Source organism: Ascaphus truei, chromosome 1, assembly GCF_040206685.1.
Source record: "Ascaphus truei isolate aAscTru1 chromosome 1, aAscTru1.hap1, whole genome shotgun sequence".
NCBI classification, from domain to species: domain Eukaryota; kingdom Metazoa; phylum Chordata; class Amphibia; order Anura; family Ascaphidae; genus Ascaphus; species Ascaphus truei.
This window is the reverse complement of record NC_134483.1, coordinates 97,126,246-97,148,631: the sequence shown is the minus strand read 5'-3', so window position 1 is coordinate 97,148,631 and position 22,386 is coordinate 97,126,246.

Sequence of the window (22,386 nt, the reverse complement as noted above, 5' to 3'; positions counted from 1 at the left end):
TGTATATATATATACACAGGTAAACCCCGTTATAACGCGGTCCTCGGGTCCCCCCCCGAGACCACCGCGTTAGTAACGGGGTCGCGCTAATTTTTTTTTAAAAATGGCCGCCGCGCGCCTGTTCGGGAGGCAGTGAGGAGGGAAGGAAGGAAGAGGTGTCTGGAAGCCCTACATGCGGGCCACATGCCTCCTCCCTCCCTCTCCCTCCCAGCCCCCTCCCTCTCCCTCCCAGCCTCTTCCCTGTCCCTCCCAGGGCAAAGGGCCATGTCCGTTAATTTAATACAGTACAGTATATGTTAAAATAGACAGTGCCGGTCTGCCGGAAGTCATCAGCTCCGGCGCGAGAGGGAGGCCCGGGGAACAGGTGATCAGCCGCCTGGACCCCCGCAGCACCAACCCCCCCATCCCCAGCACCGTCACCTCCCCCAGCACCATCACCCCCCCTCGCAGGACCGGGCCCCCTCGCCCCGCCGTAGCGCAGGGTCGTCCTGCCACTCCGCCGCAGCGCAGCGCAGAGCCCCGCCACCCCCCCACAGCACAATGACGTCCCACCCCCTGCCCTGGGCTGTACCGCCAACCTACCCCCACCTACCTGCCCCCCCGCGCTGCACTGGGCCATCCCACCAGCCCCCGCAGCATCGGGGGCCCCGCAGCCATCACCCCCCTCCACCGCAGCACCACTCCCACCGGCACAAAGCGCCCCCCCCCTGCAGCCACAGGCCTCACCAATCATCCCCAAGGTAAGGCTGATTTATGTATATGTGTATTGGGAGTGTGTGTGTGTGTGTGTGTGTGTGTGTGTGTGTGTGTGTGTGTGTGTGTGTGTGTGTGTGTGTGTGTGTGTGTGTGTGTGTGTGTGTGTGTGTGTGTGTGTGTGTGTGTGCAATGAGCAGTGTGTGTGCAGTGTGCAGTGTGTGCAGTGTGAGCAATGAGCAGTGTGTCAGTGTGTGCAGTGTGAGCAATGAGCAGTGTGTGTGCAGTGTGAGCAATTAGCAGTGTGTCAGTGTGTGCAGTGTGTGCAGTGTGAGCAATGAGCAGTGTGTGTGCAGTGTGAGCAATGAGCAGTGTGTCAGTGTGTGCAGTGTGAGCAATGAGTAGTGTGTGTGCAGTGTGAGCAATGAGCAGTGTGTCAGTGTGTGCAGTGTGAGCAATGAGCAGTGTGTGTGCAGTGTGCAGTGTGTGTGCAGTGTGAGCAATGAGAAGTGTGTGTGTGCAGTGTGTGTCAGTGTGAGCAGTGTGTGTGCAGTGTGCTGTGTGAGCAATGAGCAGTGTGTGTGCAGTGTGCAGTGTGTGCAGTGTGAGCAATGTGCAGTGTGAGCAGTGTGTGTCAGTGTGAGCAGTGTGTGTGCAGTGAACAGTGTGTGTGCAGTGTGTAGAGTGAGAGTGTGTGCAGTGTGTGCAGTGTGTGCAGTGTGTGCAGTGTGCAAAAAAAAATTTTAAATTTTTTTTTTAAATTGAATTTTTTTTTTTTTTTTTAAATGGGAGCCATGGGAAAACCGCGTTATAACCGAATCGCGGTATAACGAGGCGCGTTATAACGGGGTTTACCTGTATATATACAGTATATATATATGTATAGGGATTTTTGTTATACATATACACAATATTGTACATATATACAATTAATAAATACATCTAAATAAATACATGAATATAAATAAATATATATGTATATATATATATATATATATATATATATATATATATATATATATACATATACATATATATTTATTTATATTCATGTATTTAGTTAGATGTATTTATTAATTGTGGGGCTGCTGTGCGTGAATTTTTTTTATTGTGGGTAGCGGGGGTGGGTGAAGGGGGTGTTTGGCCCTTAGTGTGAGTTTAGGACTTGCGGGGGGGTTGCGGGTGCACTTAACCCCTTCACGACCGTAGCAGTTAATACCGCTACGGTCGTGAAGGGGTTAAGTGCACCCGCTACCCCCCCGCAAGCCCTAAACAACCACCCTTGGGGCTAATACCCCCTTCACCCACCCCCGCTACACACAATAAAAAAAATTCACACACAGCAGCAGCACAATTAATAAATAAATCTAAATAAATAAAAAAATACATGAATAGAAATAAATACATTTAAAATACATTTTTATTCATACTGTAGATGTGCAGAGGGTCTCCGGAGCAGAAACGTTTTGGTTTTAGGTCCGGGGACCCCCTGCTCCCCGAGATACAGACCCCTTAAGGGGTGCCGGTATCCCTCTGCTTGGTTTACATGCCGCGGTCACGTGATCGGGACCTTTAAATGCAGAGGGATACCGGCACCTCATAAAGGGGCCTGTATCTCGGGAAGCAGGGGGTCCCCGGACCTGAAACCAATGTGATTCAGCTCCGGAGACCCCCTGCACATCTACACTATGAATAAAAATGTATTTTAAATGTATTTATTTATATTCATGTATTTATTTATTTATTTAGATTTATTTTTATTTTATTTTCGGCGGCTTCTGTGTGTGAGTTTTTTTTATTGTGGGTAGCGGGGGTGGGTGAAGGGGGTATTAGCCCCAACGATGGCTGTTTAGGGTTTGCGGGGGGGTAGCGGGAGGGGATAACCCCTTCATGACCGTAGTGGTATTAACTGCTATGGCCGTGAAGGGGTTAAGTGCACCCGCAATCCCCCCGCAAGTCCTAAACTCACACCAAGGGCCAAATACCCCCTTCACCCACCCCGCTACCCACAATAAAGCGGGCACGGTGGGTTAACCCCTTCATTGCCTTAGCGGCTATCAGCTATGGTAATGAAGCAGCATTTCTGTATTTTTAATAATATTGTACAGGAGCAGGATGTCCCCTGAGTTTTGATTTGTGGCTCAGGGAACCCCCTGCTCACTGTACAATATTATTAAAATACAGAAATGCTGCTTCGTTACCATAGCACATAGCCGCAAAGGTAAGGAACGAGTGTTTATTTATATATGTGTTTTATTTATACTGTACATGTGCAGAGGGTCTCAGGAGCTGAACCGCTGTGGTTTTAGGTCCGGGGACCCCCTGCTTCCTGAGATACAGGCCCCTTTAGGGGGTGCCGGTATCCCTCTGCTTTGTTTACATGCCGCGGTCACGTGATCGGGACCTTTAAATGCAGAGTTATACCGGCACCTCATAAAGGGGGCTGTATCTTGGGAAGCAGGGGGTCCCTGGACCTGAAACCAATGCGGTTCAGCTCCGGAGACCCCCTGCACATCTACACTATGAATAAAAATGTATTTTAAATAATTTTTAATGTGCCGATGTTTGCGCAGAGAGAGCAGCGGTTCTCTCTCTGCTGCAAACACATCTCGCCCCCGCCGGCCTATAGTATCATTGATGTGCATACAGTATACAGTACTGTATGTGTACAGTACTGTGTGTTAGGGGTTATAGGGGTTGTTGTTATACAGTATATATATATATATATATATATATATATATATATACTGTATATATATATATATACTGCATTACAATTCATGAATTTATGCCATCTGGTGGACACGCGAAGCATTGCAGCCTAGTAAATCCTGAACCATTATCAATTAACACATCAACCGCGCGTCAGCCGGGCATGACCCTGGCTGGGACCGCGGCATGCTCCGGGTGAACAGCGTGGCATTCCAGGAACATGCCAGGGACAAACCGGTGATTTGTTAGAATAAAGTGTGCCGCAGCTGTATCTCCATTTCTGAAATGCATGGAAGACTTACTGCACCGACACACTTTATTCGAGCAAATACCCAGTATGTACCTGGCAGATACCTGGAATGCGCCGCTCCTCACCTCTGACAAGCCCCGTTGCGTTTGCCTTCCCAGCCTGGGTTCATGCCTGGCTGACGGGCGGCTGATCTGTTAAATGATAATGATTATGATTTAATAGGCTGCAATGCTTCGCGTGTCTACCAGATGGCATAAATTCATGAATTGTAATGCAGTATATATATATATACTGTGCAGTATTGCAGCCAGGGGGAATAAAATGCTTCAATCCCTGCTTGGAAAATACCTCAATGCACTCGGGCAGAAAACAGTCACAAACCTCAATACACCCGGGTATACCCGAATTCGTGGGACTAGCCGAGCTCGAATAAAGTGTGTCGCCAGTGTATGAGTGACTTAGTATGTAGGAACAGTGAGAGGAGCCAGGATATTTGGCTACCACAATCAGAATTTTCATGTGCGAATCACATATAACCTGCACATTAAGGGAGCGATAGTATTTGCGATTATGATACAGCTCCTCCCTTTCACGTGGCGGGGTCAGCGCAACATGTGTGTAATCTATTGCACCCATCATATTGGGTAGTCCAGCTATGTTGTAAAAGCCAGTCCTGAATTCCTGCCACTCTGTCTGCTCACTAGGAAAAGTAATATAATTTCTAGTGCGTCGATTCATTGCACATAGAAACACTCTGAAGGCCCACAATTATGTTGGCTGTGAAATCCCGCCCAATATGCCCACGGTTGTCTGAAATGATGCAGAAGTAAGAAAATGTAATGAGCTGAGCATTTTAACAAGGCCAGAGTCTGCATGACCTCTGACTGTCAATGGCGCTAAATCATCTCTTAACTCTGCATAGATGCCAAAGATTGCTATTGAGATTAATCTATATCTACTGTACTAATTATCTCCTGCTCAGTAAGGCCGTCCAAGTTGATTCGGTGGTGGTAAAACCATGGCCGACTCACCATCAGCCCCACCCTGTGAAGCCTCTCCTCCCTCTGTTTTCTCAAAATGGCAATATGTCTTCACCTCCTCATGTCATGTAATATCTCCTATCAGCCAGTTAAATCAATTGCAGCCATGTTCGCAAAGAGGAAATGTTTACTTGGGATGCTTTTTGTAGCCATCAAATTAAACCACATGACTTTAAATGAGCCCAGCTGTGATTTAAATGAGCAATCCAAGCAATATCCTACATGTGTGTGTTTTTTAAAATAAATCAGTTCCGTAGAATTAAATAATACTTACTACCTTTCTTAATTTTAACATTCAACTCTTAATGCCATTTTTTATGAGTTTTAATATACTGAGCATCCTTTGATATCTATAGCAGCTTTTAGCACACCTTTCCAGCAGTGCAAGATCTTTGTAACACTTTCCTGTTTGTGACAATATTCTGAGCAGTTTGAGCAGTAAACTGTAACAATAAATAGAAGGAATAAAGGGAACAAGCACTGCAAACAATTTGAACTGGAGGCGGGTTAAAATGCAAAAAACTTTATTTAGGCATGATGCCTAAGAAAAAACACTATCAGCATAGTCCTCTGACGCGTTTCATGCCGGTGGCACTTTGTCAAAGAGTGTCTGTATGGTCTCCTGCTCCCTGCTAACATAGGGCAGATTCTAATTGTAAATTGGAAACCCCGGCGTCCCGCTTTCGCCCTGCCCACCTCTGACATCTCGAGCCACGTCACAGATGTGGGCGGATTCGCAAGCCGGAAACACCTCAGTTCCCCGCCCATATATCTCCAGGGGCTGTCTCTCAGCCATCAGTATGGATCACAGGCATGACGATCCCTCCCCGCCCACCTCTGACGTCACCGTCAGTGTGGGTGGGATGCAGAACTGCAGCCAATGTCTATCCACCTACATGGCCAATCAGCAACTACCCACGAAGGACATACACATTTAGTAAACAATAACACCATAGAATAATATGATGAATTAGAGCAAGGAGTATGCATAGTAATAATATATGGCACCAATGATGACACAATATATAACAACAAATAGAATAGATCAAGCCACTTATGTTGATGTAAACATAGCCACATACATATCCATATCCTATGTCAATTGCGAACAGGAGACCAATAAACATGGTGCTGAAAACACTAGTACACATACAAACTACATTCATATCACAAAATTTTTTAAAAAAGGATAAATAAATATCCATCATGATACTGATAGCAAAAAGTCTCATATAGGGATCTGTAGCCCCAAACCATAAATAACCTTTATCCAATACAATATTGATATATATGGAAGTACAATGAGGAGCGAGGAATAACATTATATTAAGAGATATTATTTTAAATAAATATTATTATTTCTTAGATAGGGTCTGACGTGAATAATGTAAAAAGGGGAGGAATTCATAGGAGGAGGGTAAGGGATTGTGATGTGCTAGGGGAGTGCCTTATACCAGCATTGTCTATGTGCCTCTTATTGGTTCCCCCCTCATCCATCTCCTATGTTTATTGCCACCTGACTGGATTAGCATCATTCTGGGGCCACTACACAGCTGTATATGGACTATCATTGATCCGTTTCACTTTCGCCTGAATTCATTACAACCACGCTGATTAAACCACACAGAGGAGTTTTGGTAGCACCCCAGGGGATTTATCCCCATTTTCTGTAACAATAGATAGTTAGTGAGCCTTTGGAACCCATAATTTGCTGATCGATGATGAGAGAATGAATTGATGGACAGCCTAGGTAATTTGTATTCAATAAAGGTAATCAAAGGCGGCATATACAAAAATTAAAATACGTTTTATTTTAAATGTTGTTTAAGATTCTTGGATTGCCTCTTTAATGTGACAAGCGTGGATATAATTTGAATCACGAACTTCTTATGAATGTATATATTTTTAATATATTGTAAGAGGGTTCCCAATATGTTGGAGAAAGTACATGATGACTGTAAAGTGCAGCATTGTTGCATACATGTAACTAAAATCTTTGACCAGAGCTATTTTATTACTAACGGCATACTAAGCAAATCAGAATTCCCATGTTTTACTTGTTGGCATACCATTGCGCATCTATTGAGTCTATCTTGCCACCCTTTAGGTTGTGTTACAAAAAAAGGTAGGAAAAGGGATAATTGTCTCTTTGTCCTCCCAATATATAAAAGACCACAAGGGCTTCCAAGGAGATAGATCACATGAGTTATAGTACATGTAATACAATGATCGATGGGGAATGTCTCATGTGTAGTGCCCGATGCAAAATGCTTCCTGTCTTGATGAAGCATCTTGCCCGCCAAACACCTACCACATGACAAATTCCCCACCAGCTTAGGCAGCAACCAGGGGAGATTGACAACCTTTTGTTAGGGTATACCAATATTACTGGGGGCACATATATTGTTGCCATTTTTTTTTATTTCCTAAAAATTACCGCAGTTGTCTGGAGAGTACAGGACCCAACACCGGGTCACTTTCTAGTATCCCCTAATGTCTACTGAAGATTTTCTTAACAAAATCTGCTGAAGAATTAAAATAAGTCATGAAATGGACTAGAGTATTGGTTACCATATTTCAGTTTCGTCATCAAACCCTGAATCCGAGCTGCAATTTCTTGCTAATCGGGTGAAATGACTTAAGGGTATATTGTTAATCCACCCTTTATAATGGTTGCTGGATGCTTGAAGGAAGCTATTGGTATCGACTTCCTTAAAGAAAGTCTTTGTAATAAACTACCATCAGGATGTGCATCTAGTTTAAGGTCAATGAAATCTATATTCGAGCCATCTTGATTAAAAGTGAATGTCAGATTATCCTCATTTGTAATAAGGTACTGCAAACCAAAAAAAATCATAAACAGACATTTCCTTCCTGTCCATACAATGAGGATATGTCTATATGATGTTTCTATACCCTTATATGATCTATAAAGGGACACGATGATTTTACTAGTAACCAATATATAAATTCACTTAACTGGGAGCAAATCATGTGCCCATGTCCATATCACAGAGTTGAAGATAAAATGGATGTAAAAGTGAAAATAATTATGAGTAAGAATTAAAGTTATGCAGTGTAGAATGAACCAACCATTAGAGTAGTGTAAGTCAGTATCATTAAGTAAAACATTCTTAACTGACTCAATCCCCCTAAGGGGAGGGATGTTTGTGTATAAAGCCTGTACATCACAAGTTATCCAACAATATTCTGTTTCCCAATTGAAATAATTAAAGATATTAAGGACTGAAGTCGAGTCCTTAATGTATGATGGAAGTGACAAAACATATCTCTGTAAAAAATAATCAACATATTGTGAGGTGTTTGATGTAAGGGATCCAATACCAAAAATAACTCAACCTACTCGGGGGATAAAAAAATAGGTATTCGGGGATATCTGAAAAAGATATACAGGCATACCCCGCATTAACGTACGCAATGGGACCGGAGCATGTATGTAAAGCGAAAATGTACTTAAAGTGAAGCACTACCTTTTTCCCACTTATCGATGCATGAACTGTACTGCAATCGTCATATACGTGCATAACTGAAGTAAATAACACATGTGTAACAGGCTCTATAGTCTCCCCGCTTGCGCACAGCTTCTGTACAGGTAGGGAGCCGGTATTGCTGTTCAGGACATGCTGACAGGCGCATGTGTGAGCTGCCAATTTCCTATTGAGCGATATGTACTTACTCGCGAGTGTACTTAAAGTGAGTGTCCTTAAACCGGGGTATGCCTGTATATATATATATTTTAGTCAACATTATTCTTCAACACTGTCTGCTGATTGCATCCACATATGAGTGGCAGGATAATTTTTAATAATAGAATAATGGGTGGGATTAGAAAGGAGCCTTAAAAAAGCCTCTTTACGACAGTCAGTTCTATCTTATACGACCACCCCTCATCCTTTATCGGCCTGTCTAATAATACAATTTGTATTCTCTTAGATTGTTTTGGGCCATATTTTCATTCTTATTCAGATTATGTTTAAAAGCATTATTATCCTCTGTTAGTTGAATGAAATCGTTATTTCCCATATCTTGGAAAGTCTCAATAAAGTTCTTCTTTATGCCTTCTCCATTTGCAAAAGTATTTTAGCTTCCTCAATCTCACAGATATTTGGTGGTTCGTAGCATACTGTATCCCTACAAACATTTTCTTTATACGTTTACCTCTACTGCTAATTGGGCATGATAAATATGGGCATGATAAGCGACTATATCACTCAATGTTCAATCTAATAAAAATAATTAATTATACAATAATCAAAGAAATACACAAGCACCTAACCACCCCAAAAATAAATAACTAAATAGCCTAATAGCACACATCTCAAATAATTATCTCTCACCAAAATAGCTAAATTATCACAGTTATTTTATTACAAAACAATACAATTAAATAAACAACTATCCAAGCAAACTATGAAACAAATAAAACCACTAACCAACAAAACAAATAATGAATTGAAACCATTAGCCAACAAAACTTTAATTAGTTTAAAACACTAGCCAACAAATCAATAAATTAATTTAAACCATTAGCCAACAAAACAATTAATGAATTAAAACCAGTAGCCAACAAAACAAATAAATACATTAAAATGCTAACCAATCATTAAATGTACTAAAAACAAACCATCCAAATGCAAAACAATTTAATCCAAACAATAAACAGAAACGAAACAAAAAATAACAATCAATATAAAACAAGCATTTGCCCGAAAATGCATTGGCTGTCACTGTATTTATCAGAACCCTAAAGGGGCACAGATTAATACATTATCAGTCAATGAGCAAGCAAATACATACAAATAAATAAATAAATACAATAAAAAAAAACTGAAAAATTTATATATTCAATATTTTACTTACCATTAGAAGTCTTCACCCTCCGAATCCCGGCGTATCTGTAAGCTCTTGTACCGCGACGTAGTCACCCGCAATCCAAAGCCATCCACCTTGAAGACCAGCATCAGGTAAAAAATATCTTCTTTCTTTTATCTTCAATTACCGTCTTCTATATTAATCTGTAATTATTTTTTATCTTTTCTTTAATCTTCTATCTTCTTCTTTCAATCCACAGCCCCATGATAAATCCACAACAGGATGTTGTCTCATTGGCTTCTTAACGTAAAATGAGACGTACAGGCCTTATATAAAACCTGCAACATCACATTTTAGGGTCAGATGGTACAGCTCCAATCCGATTGGACGCTGTATCATGTGCCCGCCTTTTTTTTTGTTTAAGAATGTGACGTCATCTCCGGGGAGGTACGTCACATCCTTAAAACAACATGGCTATTTCACATGGTATTATAGCCAATGGGATTGAAGACAATCCCATTGGTTGCTGTACCATGTGATAGTCACTTTAGTTCAAAAGGATGTGACATCATCCCTTAAAGTGATGCCCCAAGGATTTATTTATTTATTTATTTATAAAATATTTTACCAGGAAGTAATACATTGAGAGTTACCTCTCGTTTTCAAGTATGTCCTGGGCACAGAGTAAAACAAAATAATACATGGTTACATGTACAGTTACATAAATGAACAGGGTATACATTATATACAAGACATTGCGTGCACAGTTAAAGAAAATATATAAATATAAAGGACAATCTTCTGGTGCTTGGCACCTTTCTGGACATTATCCTCTGTTTCTCTACCCGTGAGTGTAATTATTAAGTTTATTCTGCAGTTGTCGTGTGTTTGCCTATCAAGGGAATAAATCTCAGTTTATTTTGCTCAACCTGTTCTGCTCAATCAGGACCCACGAAATATAAATGTGTTATTAAGCGCGTCTCCCGTCACAGGCGTTTAAAACTGGGATGGATGTTTAGGCCTACCGGGTGGTAGCAGGAGGGCTTAACCCCCTTCATTACCTTTGTGGTATTAACCGCTAAGGTAATGAAGGGGGTTAACTCCACCTGCAAGCCCCACGCAAGGCCTAAACACCCACCAAGAGCCAAATACCACATTCACCCTCCCCACTACCCACAATAAATATGGCAGTGGTAGTTAACCCCTTCATTACCTTAGCGGCTAGCTGTGATTCATGCCGGGGACTTCCAGTGCTGATATTAATGGGTATCAGCTACAGAGACCCCCCGGCATCAATCCAAAGCAGAAAAATGCATTTGTTTTTCTAAGTCCTGTCTCGCACCTCTCAGCAGTTTCTCACCAGCCTCACACCAACTTTTCCTGGCATGAGGATTTTGGGATAAACTCGACATTCTAGAGCCGTGATAGGCCTCGATAACCTATTCGTGGCTAATAGAATTGCATGAGTTTCAGAACATGCTGATAAGTGACTTATCGCCAGTCACCCGCAATTTTTTTTTGACGACTGAAACATTTGTCGATTTATTCCTTTAGCACCCACTCATTGAGGCTTACAGAGTCGCAGTAGACACTTTTGACTGATAAGTGCTCGATAAGTGACGTATGAACGCATATAGCATAGGCCCTTCTGGGTCTTACAATTGCCAGCATTAAATTAAAGTTTGACAGAAATATATCAATCCCTACAAGATCTGTATTCAAATCAACCCTGTTTAATTCCACCTGGAACTCCCTAACTCCATGAAGATACATCATGTGTTCCATGCCTTCCTATTGAAACCATCCAGGTTGACGGTGAGGAAGAGGTTGTGGTAAAAAATATCCTGGAAACCAACATTTTAAGAAAAGATTAGGTACATTGCACAGAGTATAGGCTATGCCCATGAGGAGAGATCCTGTGAGCCAGAGGAGAATTTCCATGCTCCATGGTTAGACAGGATGTTGCAAGAAAGATATCCGTAAATAGATCGTCTGGAGCATGCTCCTTGTAAGGATGAGTAATGTCAGGTATGTCCCTAATGGTTCTTGAACACTTGTCTCCACACTCCCAGACCAGAGATCTGTTGGTCTGTCGGTCTGTCTATCTGTCTATCATCTATCTACCTGTCTGCCACCGGGACTGTTGATTGTGTGTTGCTGTTCTTACAGGGATTCTTTTTAGGCTGATGATACCTCATGACTGGCATTTTTTTTCCATCAGCAGCCAAGCTTTTATAAAGCCCTCTTCCTCTTCCAGGTTGCCTGATTATTGAGGTTTACATCAGTACTCTAGCTTGCTGCCTTATGCTGTTGCTGTTTATTCGTGTACCAGACCCTATTCAAACCTTACTATTTATCTGCTGCCTGCCTCTAACCATTGCATGTCCTCTGACAACTGTTCTCTGCCTTCTGTCTGCCTCTGACCATTGCACATTCCATTTAACTATTGCTTTCAATATTATTATTTGTCTGATTGATGTGCCTAATCCATTTTTAATTTATGTGTCTTTATTTACCATTTTAGAGAGTTAGTTCGGTTGAGAATCAAATGGCAAGGAATCTACTGTAAACAAGTCATACAAGACAAGATGCAACTTCCACTCAACATGCTTCATTTTTGTATGTAAGGTACAGATGCAGCGGCCGTTATCCGTAGATTTCACGATTTGTATTCCTCGGCATACCCAGGTCGGGCTGCATGATTTCTTCAAACTTTCCCATTGTAAGACGCGTGTTTACTAGTGTTTATATCAGGTGTTGTTGTCTAAAATCTAAAAATCTAAGTAATTTGAAGATTAACGTTACAAGTTCATACTGTATACTGTACATGGGAAAGAAGTCCTTTCTTAGGGTCCTTAGACATACAGAAAGGACTGTAGAAGATCCTCTAATTGTAAAAGATTACGTGTGTGATTAGCGGCATTCACGGCAGCGGTCACGGAAGAATAACGAGTGAATACCGCGTGAAATACAGCAGAGTTCATGAAAACGGCTCCGTGAAATGTTCGGATAACGGCCGCTGCATTTGTAGATGACAGAGATACATTAATACACAGAGTAGAGTATATATGTATGCAGTATGTACTGTAAAAGCAGTATTTGTAGAACCCATTGAACAACTGAGCAAGACAAAACAGGGTAGAAACCTGTGTAATTCACCCAAGGAAGAAAATTGCGTGAATTTCAATATTTTATTTTGTCTGTGTAAACACATACTCTATACACCAGTCCCTTTGTATCAACTGTAAAATAAAAGTTATACAATGAATGTATGCATGCCAGACTGTGGAAAAGATTATGCTTTAGTAAAGCTAGATGTATGTATACCTAAGTATCACTATCAACCACTTTCCATACACTCAATTAAAATTATAATTTATAAATAGAGCAAATTTCTTCAGTTTGCATAGGGAAATCATTACCATTTAATGCATATATTATGGAAAGTTCTGTTTCCATAATATTCAGCTATTGTACAGTGAGTTTGGGCTTTAAACTACTTACTCAGCCTTCTTTGTATGACATCCCAAAATGTAATAACTCAGATTCTTCTTTGAGGAGGGCAGAGCCAAATCAATTTTTTAATAAGGAAAAGATGCCTGTTTGTCTGTTTGTTTATCTCTTGAAAGTAACCTGGATTTAAGCCAGTGAGAAAAAGCTGTTTAGCGGAGAGTAAATCTCCATGCTCAACAATACACAAGTAAGACATCACTTACAAAGCAGAGAAGCACATTGGACAGAAGTCGTCAATCTCGTTAAAATGTTAAAATCACAATTTTTTTTAATCACTTTTTATTACTGCAATTTTATGACCTAAGTCATTAAGATTGCAGTTGCAATAAGTGAGACAGAGTAGAGACCAGATTCAAAATCAGAGTGAAATGTGAAATAGGAGCATGCAGAGAAAGTTGTTTCAACAAACATCATGCATAACGTGCCGTAAAAGAGGGGAGAAAAGCACCTTGAACCTCTCAATAAGAAAAAGAAGGGAAGATGGAAGAGAAATAGGTAACAGTGTGAGAAGAGGAAAACGTTTCAACCTCCTTCTATAAACGAAACTACAGGTTTGACAAAAAGAGAGGCCACAATGGAATTGACATGTTGCACAAACTGCAATATGAGTGTTAGAGCAAAAAAACTGCTTGAATTTCATTAGAGAGGGCTTTTTTGTTTTGTTTTTTAAATAAAAAGAAAGCTACAGTGCATATTCATCCTTTACATGAGAGGTTTGATGGAAAATGTACCCAAAAAAATTCTGAAAACGGACAGTTTGATTTTGAATTCTATAAGGAGGATCTTTAGATCACAGCATAGTGCAGATCATATAAATAAAGCTACTATTTTTCTAAGAAAGGGTAGGTTTGAGGGTTTGAGATTTCGGATCTCCTCCGCTCTCCTTTCCCTTACTGTATGTCACTTTCTCACCTCCTCGTATCACTCCCCCTCCAAGTAACCCACTCTCTCCCTCCACATCTTATAACACCCATCTCACATGATATATATTAATTAAGAGAGAGAAACAGAGACAGACAGAGATATGTTTGCAATGGCCTGCAGTGCTGGCAACCCTTGTCCCCAGAGACTGTGAGCCGAGAAAGGCAATCCACAGAGGTGGCTCTGGTCAGAGGTGGTGGCGGATTAGTGACACTGACAGGTCCGCTGTTAACCGCATGGTAGATGGACTAGGTATTACTCTCAGTCCTCCCACTCTACTCCATACCACATGCACCTCCTGAATCCCAGACATCAAAAGGGCCGCAAAGGTTTAGTTCTGGGGCTGCACTGTTCAGAGCTCCGTTTGGGGTATCCTCCCATCTAACCACCGATCAGCAATTGCGGAGAGAGAGACAGAGAGACAGAGAGACAGGGGAACAGAGGGACAGAGGGACAGATGGACAGAGGGACAGAGAGAGAAGAGAGACACAGAGAGACAAAGAGAGAGAAGATAGAGAAAGGGAGAGACAGACAGACAGACAGATGCATCTTGGTCCCTCCTGGGAGCCGAAGCAGCAGATGAGGCCGGCCCTAATGGAGGAGGAAAAAAATAACCACTACATCACCCTGCACCTTTGCAACACACATTGAAAGTACCATGCACCAGAAAAGGACCTACAGCGCACAGGAGAGAAGAGACAAAAAACAAAACATAGTGTAATCTGTTTGAGTATAAACAATCCCTGCTGTAACTAGCTACACTTACAGGATAGAAGATCAAAATGGGCAATGATCATATACTGCAGATGGACTAGCCCGAGATCCCTTCCTCCAGGTATCAGCGGGGCTCCTCTGCCAAGTGTATTTCTCCAAAGATATCCTCCTGTAAAATAGTCTCCAGAGACAGAACACCACCCAGATGGACTCCACACAGAGGCTATAAGCATCCAGATAAGGAAACAAATGAGATGTACTGACATACAAAACAATTTAATAAATAAAATAAAAGACAAAATAAAGGATATGTCCACTGGAGTACTCCACACTGGTACCTGCGACACAAATTGAATGTCCCGCGCACCACTAACTCAACTCCGATACCCCAGCATGCGTGTTAGATCCCACGGAGTGTACTTCTGCAGCTTGAAAGGAGGAAACGACCTGCGTCCCTCACTGCCTGCAGCTCTGTGACCATGTACATAGAAAGTACAGCTAAAAGCTAAATTAATGCATCTGGAAACAGTGCCAAAAAAGTTTTAAATAATTATTTCTCATCTTAAATCTGTTGAGCTACTGAATTATCAACTTGTCTCTTTCTGCCAAGAAGATTAGCAATAATTCTCATCTGTATTGGGCTGGTGCGATATCAAGCTGTTGCTCTAATTTTTCTTACAATTCCTTGACAGCACGTGCTGCTTTGCAGACCCTACATCCTATCTGCACATTACCACTACACACAATTATTGGATTATTGTCCTTTTTCTCTTATTTCATACCATGTATCTTAACACCACGCATCAGAGTGTTATTACTCAAAATAAAGTCATTGACATGCAAATACAGTTACAAAATCTATAAAAAATAAGAGTGCCAGAATATTCTAATAAGTGACAAACATTGCAAAGTATCACAAATATAATCAACGAATGTTAGTCAGGTTCATGGTTCCTTAAAATCGCAGCTTGATGTTGGGGCAGGAGCGGGATGATACTTTAATTAAGGACAGATAAACTCAGGCACCGACAATTTTAAAACAAAATAATCTAAGAGGAATTTATAGGCTTGGGAAATACTGGCACAATGAAGCAAAAGCAAAAATGACAAAAAAGCATGCAGGTTTCACAATTTTTTACCTGTAAGGGAAAAGAAGCAGGAGGCCTGCCACGATCTGAGGAGCACTTTTCCCCTACGATCATTACAGAAGATCATGCCTCCTCAGACACAGATTGGCCCTGACTCCAGCTACATTACTGCACAAGCAAGGAGATACAAACTCTCTTCAGAGATTCAAAGCGCTCTGTAGAAGGTGAGGTAAGACCTTGATTCCATAGGCACGCAAATGGAAATGCTTGAATCAATTACAGAAGCTCAAAGTACCAAACATAATCAATTAGAACATAAAATAAAAATTATGGAAGCAAATATTATAATCATACAAGAAAAACAAGAAGACCGGGACGCGCAGAAATAATCTTGGAATTAAAAATTTACAGTGAACCAGGACCCACCTGATTTCCTAACAAGCTTCTTTAAATTCTTGCTTCCTGACATCTCTTTCGAGTAACTCTTTATGGATGGGCCCATTGCATAATGAAGCCTCAGTGAGCACCACCAGAATCCCCAAGGAACGCAGTAGTCCGTATACACTATTTTAAAATTAAGGAACACATTTTGGGTGCAGTCAGATTAATATTTAGGTTGCCAATTCCTTTCCATTGTGGAAATGCATGCCCATAGTGTGGACAAAGTTTACCACTGTGATAATCAATTGGTTTAATGGCAAATGTTTGTTTTTATTTAAATATAATGTATATTATTTGGTGACTCTTTTGAATTTTAGGTTGCCCATTCATTGCCATTGTGGCAATCCATGGCCATATTGTGGGCATGGTTTACCACTGTCCCAATCAATATGTAGAGGGGTGGATGGGTGCAGTTAGTTGCCCCGGGGAGGGTGATTAAGCCTCCTGGGTGGGTAGCAGGGGGGTTAACCCCTTATTTAACATCGCAGTTAATAGATGATAAGGTGATTAAGGGTTACAGGTCAGTAGTTAGTTTTTGTATTTTACTGTTAGTGCCCACTGAAGATAAGGTGGGCGACCTTCATCCTGGCAGGTGTAAGTACAACTTTTATTTACTATATGCTGGCTGGGTAATGCTTTGGTAATGTTTTATTTTTTAATGGACAAATACGCTATTTTCCAGATCTGGATAATAGGGATTTTGTCCATTGATACTGTACTTTGTTTCTCTACTCAGACCATTCTCTGCTGCCTGTTTTTCTTTCTCCATCTCACCTCATGACTTTGCTATCTATTTCAAGGAAAAGGTGGAATCCATACGTCAGGGCATCCCCTCTGTAGCCTCCTCCCATCATTCACCTCTTCCTAACTCTCCTCCTGCCTTCCTCGACTCTTTTTCAACTGTCACAGGAGATGATGTTCTGTTGCTGATCTCCTCTTCTCCCTCTACCACAAGCCCCTTTGACCCATTCCCGCCCATCTCCGAAAACCTCATGCTCCTACTATAATCCCTACACTCACACACATTTTTAACTCTCTGGTACCTTTCCCTCCTCCTTCAAACATGCAATAGTTATACCATTACTCAAAAGCTGCAGGCTTGACAATACTTGTCTTTCTAACTATTATCCTGTCTCCGTCCTGCCTTATGCCTCTAAACTCCTTGAACATCTTGTATTCTCTCGCTTACTCCGTTTTCTCACCACCTAATCTCTCCTAGACCCTCTACAATCTTGCTTCCTCACTGCTTACTCCACTGAAACAGCTCTCACTAACATAACTAATGACCTCCATGCTGCCAAAGACAAAAGTCACTAGACTCTGTTCATATTGCTCGACCTCTCTGCAGCATTAGATATGGTGGACCACCCTCTTCTCCTTCACATTATCCATACTCTTGGTATCCATAACAAAGCTTTATCCTGGATCTCTTACCTCTCCCATCGTACTTTCAGTGTCTCTTTTGCCAATACCTCTTCCTCTATCGATCTCTTTGTGGGGGTATCATTGGGCTCTGTCTTGGGACCTCTTCTCTTTTCTCTTTACACACTCTCTCTAGGTGAGCTAATCCCATCTCTTGGGTTCAAATATCACCTCTATGCTGATGACACTCAAATTGACTTTTCAACCCCTGACCTTATACCTGCTGAACAAACCAAAGTTTCTTAATGTCTCTCCGCGATATCATCCTGGGTTTCCCTACTCCGACTTAAACTTAACATGTCAAAAACAGAGCTCCTCATATTTCCTCCAAAACCTATCCCTAATATCGCTTTCAACATTACTGTTAGAAGCACTATCATACACCCAGTAGCACAAGCATGCTGCCTAGGGGTCACACTCGACTCCTCTCTCACATTCTCCTCTCACATTCAAAAGGTAGCTAAAACCTGTGTTTTTTTCCTCTGCAATATTACAAAGATACATCTTTTCCTCTGTTGCTTGACTGCTAAAACTCTGACACAGGCCATCATTCTCTCCCGTCTTGACTACTGTAACCTCCTGCTGTCCGGCCTTCCTGCCTCTCACCTGTCTCCCCTACAATCTAACCTAAATGCTGCTGCCAGAATCACTTTACTCCTTCCCCAATATGTCTCAGTGTCTCTGTTGAAACCCCTCTCCTTGCTTCCTAGCAAATCCTTTATCATACACTCAATTCTCCTCCTTACTTTTAAGGCTTGCCACTTTTCTGCCCCTCCTTACATTTCAGCCCTAATTTCTCGCTATACACCATTCCGACTCTTGCATTCTGGTCAAGGATGTCTTCTCTCTATCCATTTTGTTTCTAAAGCCCTCTCCTGCCTTAAACCTTTCGCACTGACTGCCCCACACCTCTGGAATGCCCTTCCCCACAATATCCGACTAGCACCCTCTCTTATCCACCTTTAAGACTCATCTTAAAACACACCTTGTTAACGAAGCATATGAGTATCTCCGTGACTGATACTTTACACCGTGGCCCCTTGCAGATGCACTTACCAGAACACCTTCCTACTGTCTCTGTACGTTCTTCCTACTTACCAATTAGATTGTAAGCTCTTTGGGGCAGGGACTCATTTTCCTAAATGTCACCTTTATGTCTGAAGCACTTATTCCCATTATGTGTTATTTGTATTATTTTTTTATTTATATGATTGTCACATGTATTACTGCTGTGAAGCGCTATGTACATTAATGGTGCTATATAAATAAAGATGTGACAAAGTGATGGTATGAAAAGAGGTGCTAAACACTAAGAGTGATCACTAACTGTAAAGTGACAAAAACTATTAACATAAAAAATATATATATGTATAATATGATTATTAGTGCAAATAAATGTGCAATAAGTGATACAATTGAAGTTATAACTCCCTGCTCGAACCCTCTGGTGGGTCCTGTCTTCACTGGTCCCAAAGCGTAGGAATAGTTTTCTCACAATCCAGGGGGAGCTCCCCCTGGATTGTATTGTATTGTATGTCTTTATTTATATAGCGCCATTAGTGTACATAGCGCTTCACAGTAGTAATACATGTGACAATCAAATAAATAACAGATAATATAAATAACAGATCATGGGAATAAGTGCTTTAGACATAAAAGTAACATTTCGGAAGAGGAGTCCCTGCCCCGAGGAGCTTACAGTCTAATTGGTAGGTAGGGAGAACGTACAGAGACAGTAGGAGGGAGTTCTGGTAAGTGCGTCTGCAGGGGGCCAAGCATTATGTATCGTGTTTAGAATATCCACAGTGCTATTCATATGCTTCTTTAAGCAAGTGTGTCTTAAGGTGGGTCTTAAAGGTGGATAGAGAGGGTGCTAGTCGGGTACTGAGGGGAAGGGCATTCCAGAGGTGTGGGGCAGTCAGTGAAAAAGGTTTAAGGCGGGAGAGGGCTTTAGATACAAACGGGGTAGAAAGAAGACATCCTTGAGAAGAACGCAAGAGTCTGGATGGTGCATAGCGAGAAATTAGGGATGAGATGTAAGGAGGGGCAGAAGAATGTAAAGCTTTAAAAGTGAGGAGAAGAATAAAGTGTGAGATGCGGGATTTGATCGGAAGCCAGGAGAGGGATTTCATGAGGGGAGATGCTGAGACAGATCTAGGAAAGAGTAGAGTGATTCTGGCAGCAGCATTTAGGATAGATTGTAGGGGAGACAGGTGAGAGGCAGGAAGGCCGGACAGCAGGAGGTTACAGTAATCAAGACGGGAGAGAATGAGGGCCTGAGTCAGAGTTTTAGCAGTCGAACAACAGAGGAAAGGGCGTATCTTAGTTATATTGCGGAGGAAAAAGCGACAAGTTTTAGAAATGTTTTGAATGTGAGAGAGGAGTCGAATGTGACCCCTGGGCAGCGTGCTTGGGCTACTGGGTGAATGATTGTAGTTCCAACAGTAATGTGGAATGAGGTAGTAGGGCCAGGTTTGGGAGGAAGTATGAGGAGCTCTGTTTTAGCCATGTTGAGTTTAAGGCGTCGGAGGGCCATCCAGGATGATATAGCAGAGAGACATTCAGAAACTTTGGTTTGTACAGCAGGTGTAAGGTCAGGTGTTGAAAAGTATATTTGTGTGTCGTCGGCATAGAGGTGATAATTAAACCCAAAAGATGTTATTAGGTCACCTAGAGAGAGTGTGTACAGAGAAAAGAGAAGAGGTCCCAGGACAGAGCCCTGGGGTACCCCCACAGAGAGATCAATAGAGGAGGAGGAGGTGTTAGCAGAAGAGACACTAAAAGTACGATGGGAGAGGTAGGATGAGATCCAGGATAGAGCTTTGTTCCGAATACCTAGAGTATGGAGAATGTGGAGGAGAAGAGGGTGGTCCACGGTGTCAAATGCTGCAGAGAGGTCGAGTAATATGAGCAGAGTGTAATGACCTCTGTCTTTGGCAGCATGGAGGTCGTCAGTTATTTTAGTGAGGGCTGTTTCGGTGGAGTGAGCAGTGCGGAAGCCAGATTGTAGATGGTCTAGGAGAGAATAGGTGTTGAGAAAATGGAGCAAGCGAGAGAATACAAGACGTTCAAGTAGTTTAGAGGCAAAAGGCAGGAGGGAGACAGGTCGATAGTTAGAAAGACAGGTAGGGTCAAGCTTGCTGTTTTTGAGTAATGGTATGACTGTTGCATGTTTGAAGGAGGATGGAAAGGTTCCAGAGCAGAGGGAGGAGTTAAAAATGTGTGTAAGCGTAGGGATTATAGTAGGAGCTAGAGGTTTTAGGAGATGGGAGGGAATGGGGTCAAGAGGGCAAGTGGTAGAGGGAGAAGAGGAGATCAACAGCGACACATCCTCCTCTGAGACAGTGGAAAAAGACTCAAGGAAGGCAGGAGGAGAGTTAGGAAGAGGTGTAGGATGGGGGGAAGAAACAGAGGGGATGTTCTGCCGTATGGATTCCACCTTTTCCTTAAAATAGTCAGCAAAGTCCTGAGCGGAGATGGAGGAAGGAGAGGCAGCTGAGGGTGGTTTGAGTAGAGTATCAAAGACAGAGAACAGTCGGCGTGGGTTAGACTTGTGCATGTTGATTAGTGCAGAAAAGTAGGCTTGTTTAGCTTGCGAGAGGGCAGAGTTGAAACAGGATAGCATAAATTTGTAGTGAAGGAAGTCTGCGAGAGTGTGAGACTTCCTCCAGAGGCGTTCAGAGGAACGAGTGGAAGAACGCAGCTTGCGCGTGTGGGAATTTAGCCAGGGTCTAGGGTTAGAAGGGCGAGGGCGGCAGAGAGAAAGCGGGGCATGTAGATCAAGAGACGAGGACAAGACAGAGTTGTACTTTCTGACCAGGTTGTCAGGGTCTGTAGCAGAGCTGAGAGAGGAGAGGGAGGAGTGTAAAGTGGACTCAAAGTCAGGTAAGTGAATAGAGCGCAGGTTTCTGCAGAACCGGGGGGTAGATGGAGGTGGAGAAGGGGAGAAGCGAGATAAAGAGAATGAGATGAGATGATGGTCAGAGAGAGGAAAAGGGGAAATGGAGAAATCAGAGAGAGAGAAGTTTTTAGTGAAAACCAGGTCTAAGTAGTGGCCATCCTTGTGGGTGCTGGCTGCAGTCCACTGTTGAAGGCCAAAAGAAGAGGTAAGAGAAAGAAAGCGGGAAGCCCAAGAGAGAGAGGGGTCATCAATGTGGCAATTGAAGTCCCCAAGGAGAAGAACAGGGGAGTCTGAGGAGAGAAAGAAAGAGAGCCAGGATTCAAAGTGAGAGAGAAAGGCAGAAGGGGAATGAGTAGAGGTAGGTGGGCGATAGATGACCGCCACATGAACAGGGAGAGGAGAGAAGATCTGGACAGTGTGAACCTCAAAGGAGGGAAAAGCAAGAGAGGGGGGAATAGGAAGGGTTCGGTAACGGCAGACAGACGAGAGCAGGAGCCCCACGCCTCCACCCCTGCCATCAGGGCGCGGAGTGTGGGAGAAGGAAAGGCCACCATAGGAGAGGGCAGCTTCCAGAGCAGAGTCAGACTGAGTGAGCCAGGTCTCAGTTATAGCAAAGAGAAGCAGGGAGTGAGAGAGAAAGAAGTCATGCACAGAGAGGAACTTGTTAGAAAGAGAGCGTGCGTTCCAAAGGGCACAGGAGAAAGGGAGAGAGGAGGGAGGGTGGCAGGGGATGGGTATGAGGTTGGAGGGGTTGACACCAGAAGGAGTAGAAGTTGCATGTGGGAGGCGAGGACGAGAGCAAGTTGAAATAAGACAGGGACCAGGATTGGGAGAGATATCCCCAGAAGCAAGGAGGAG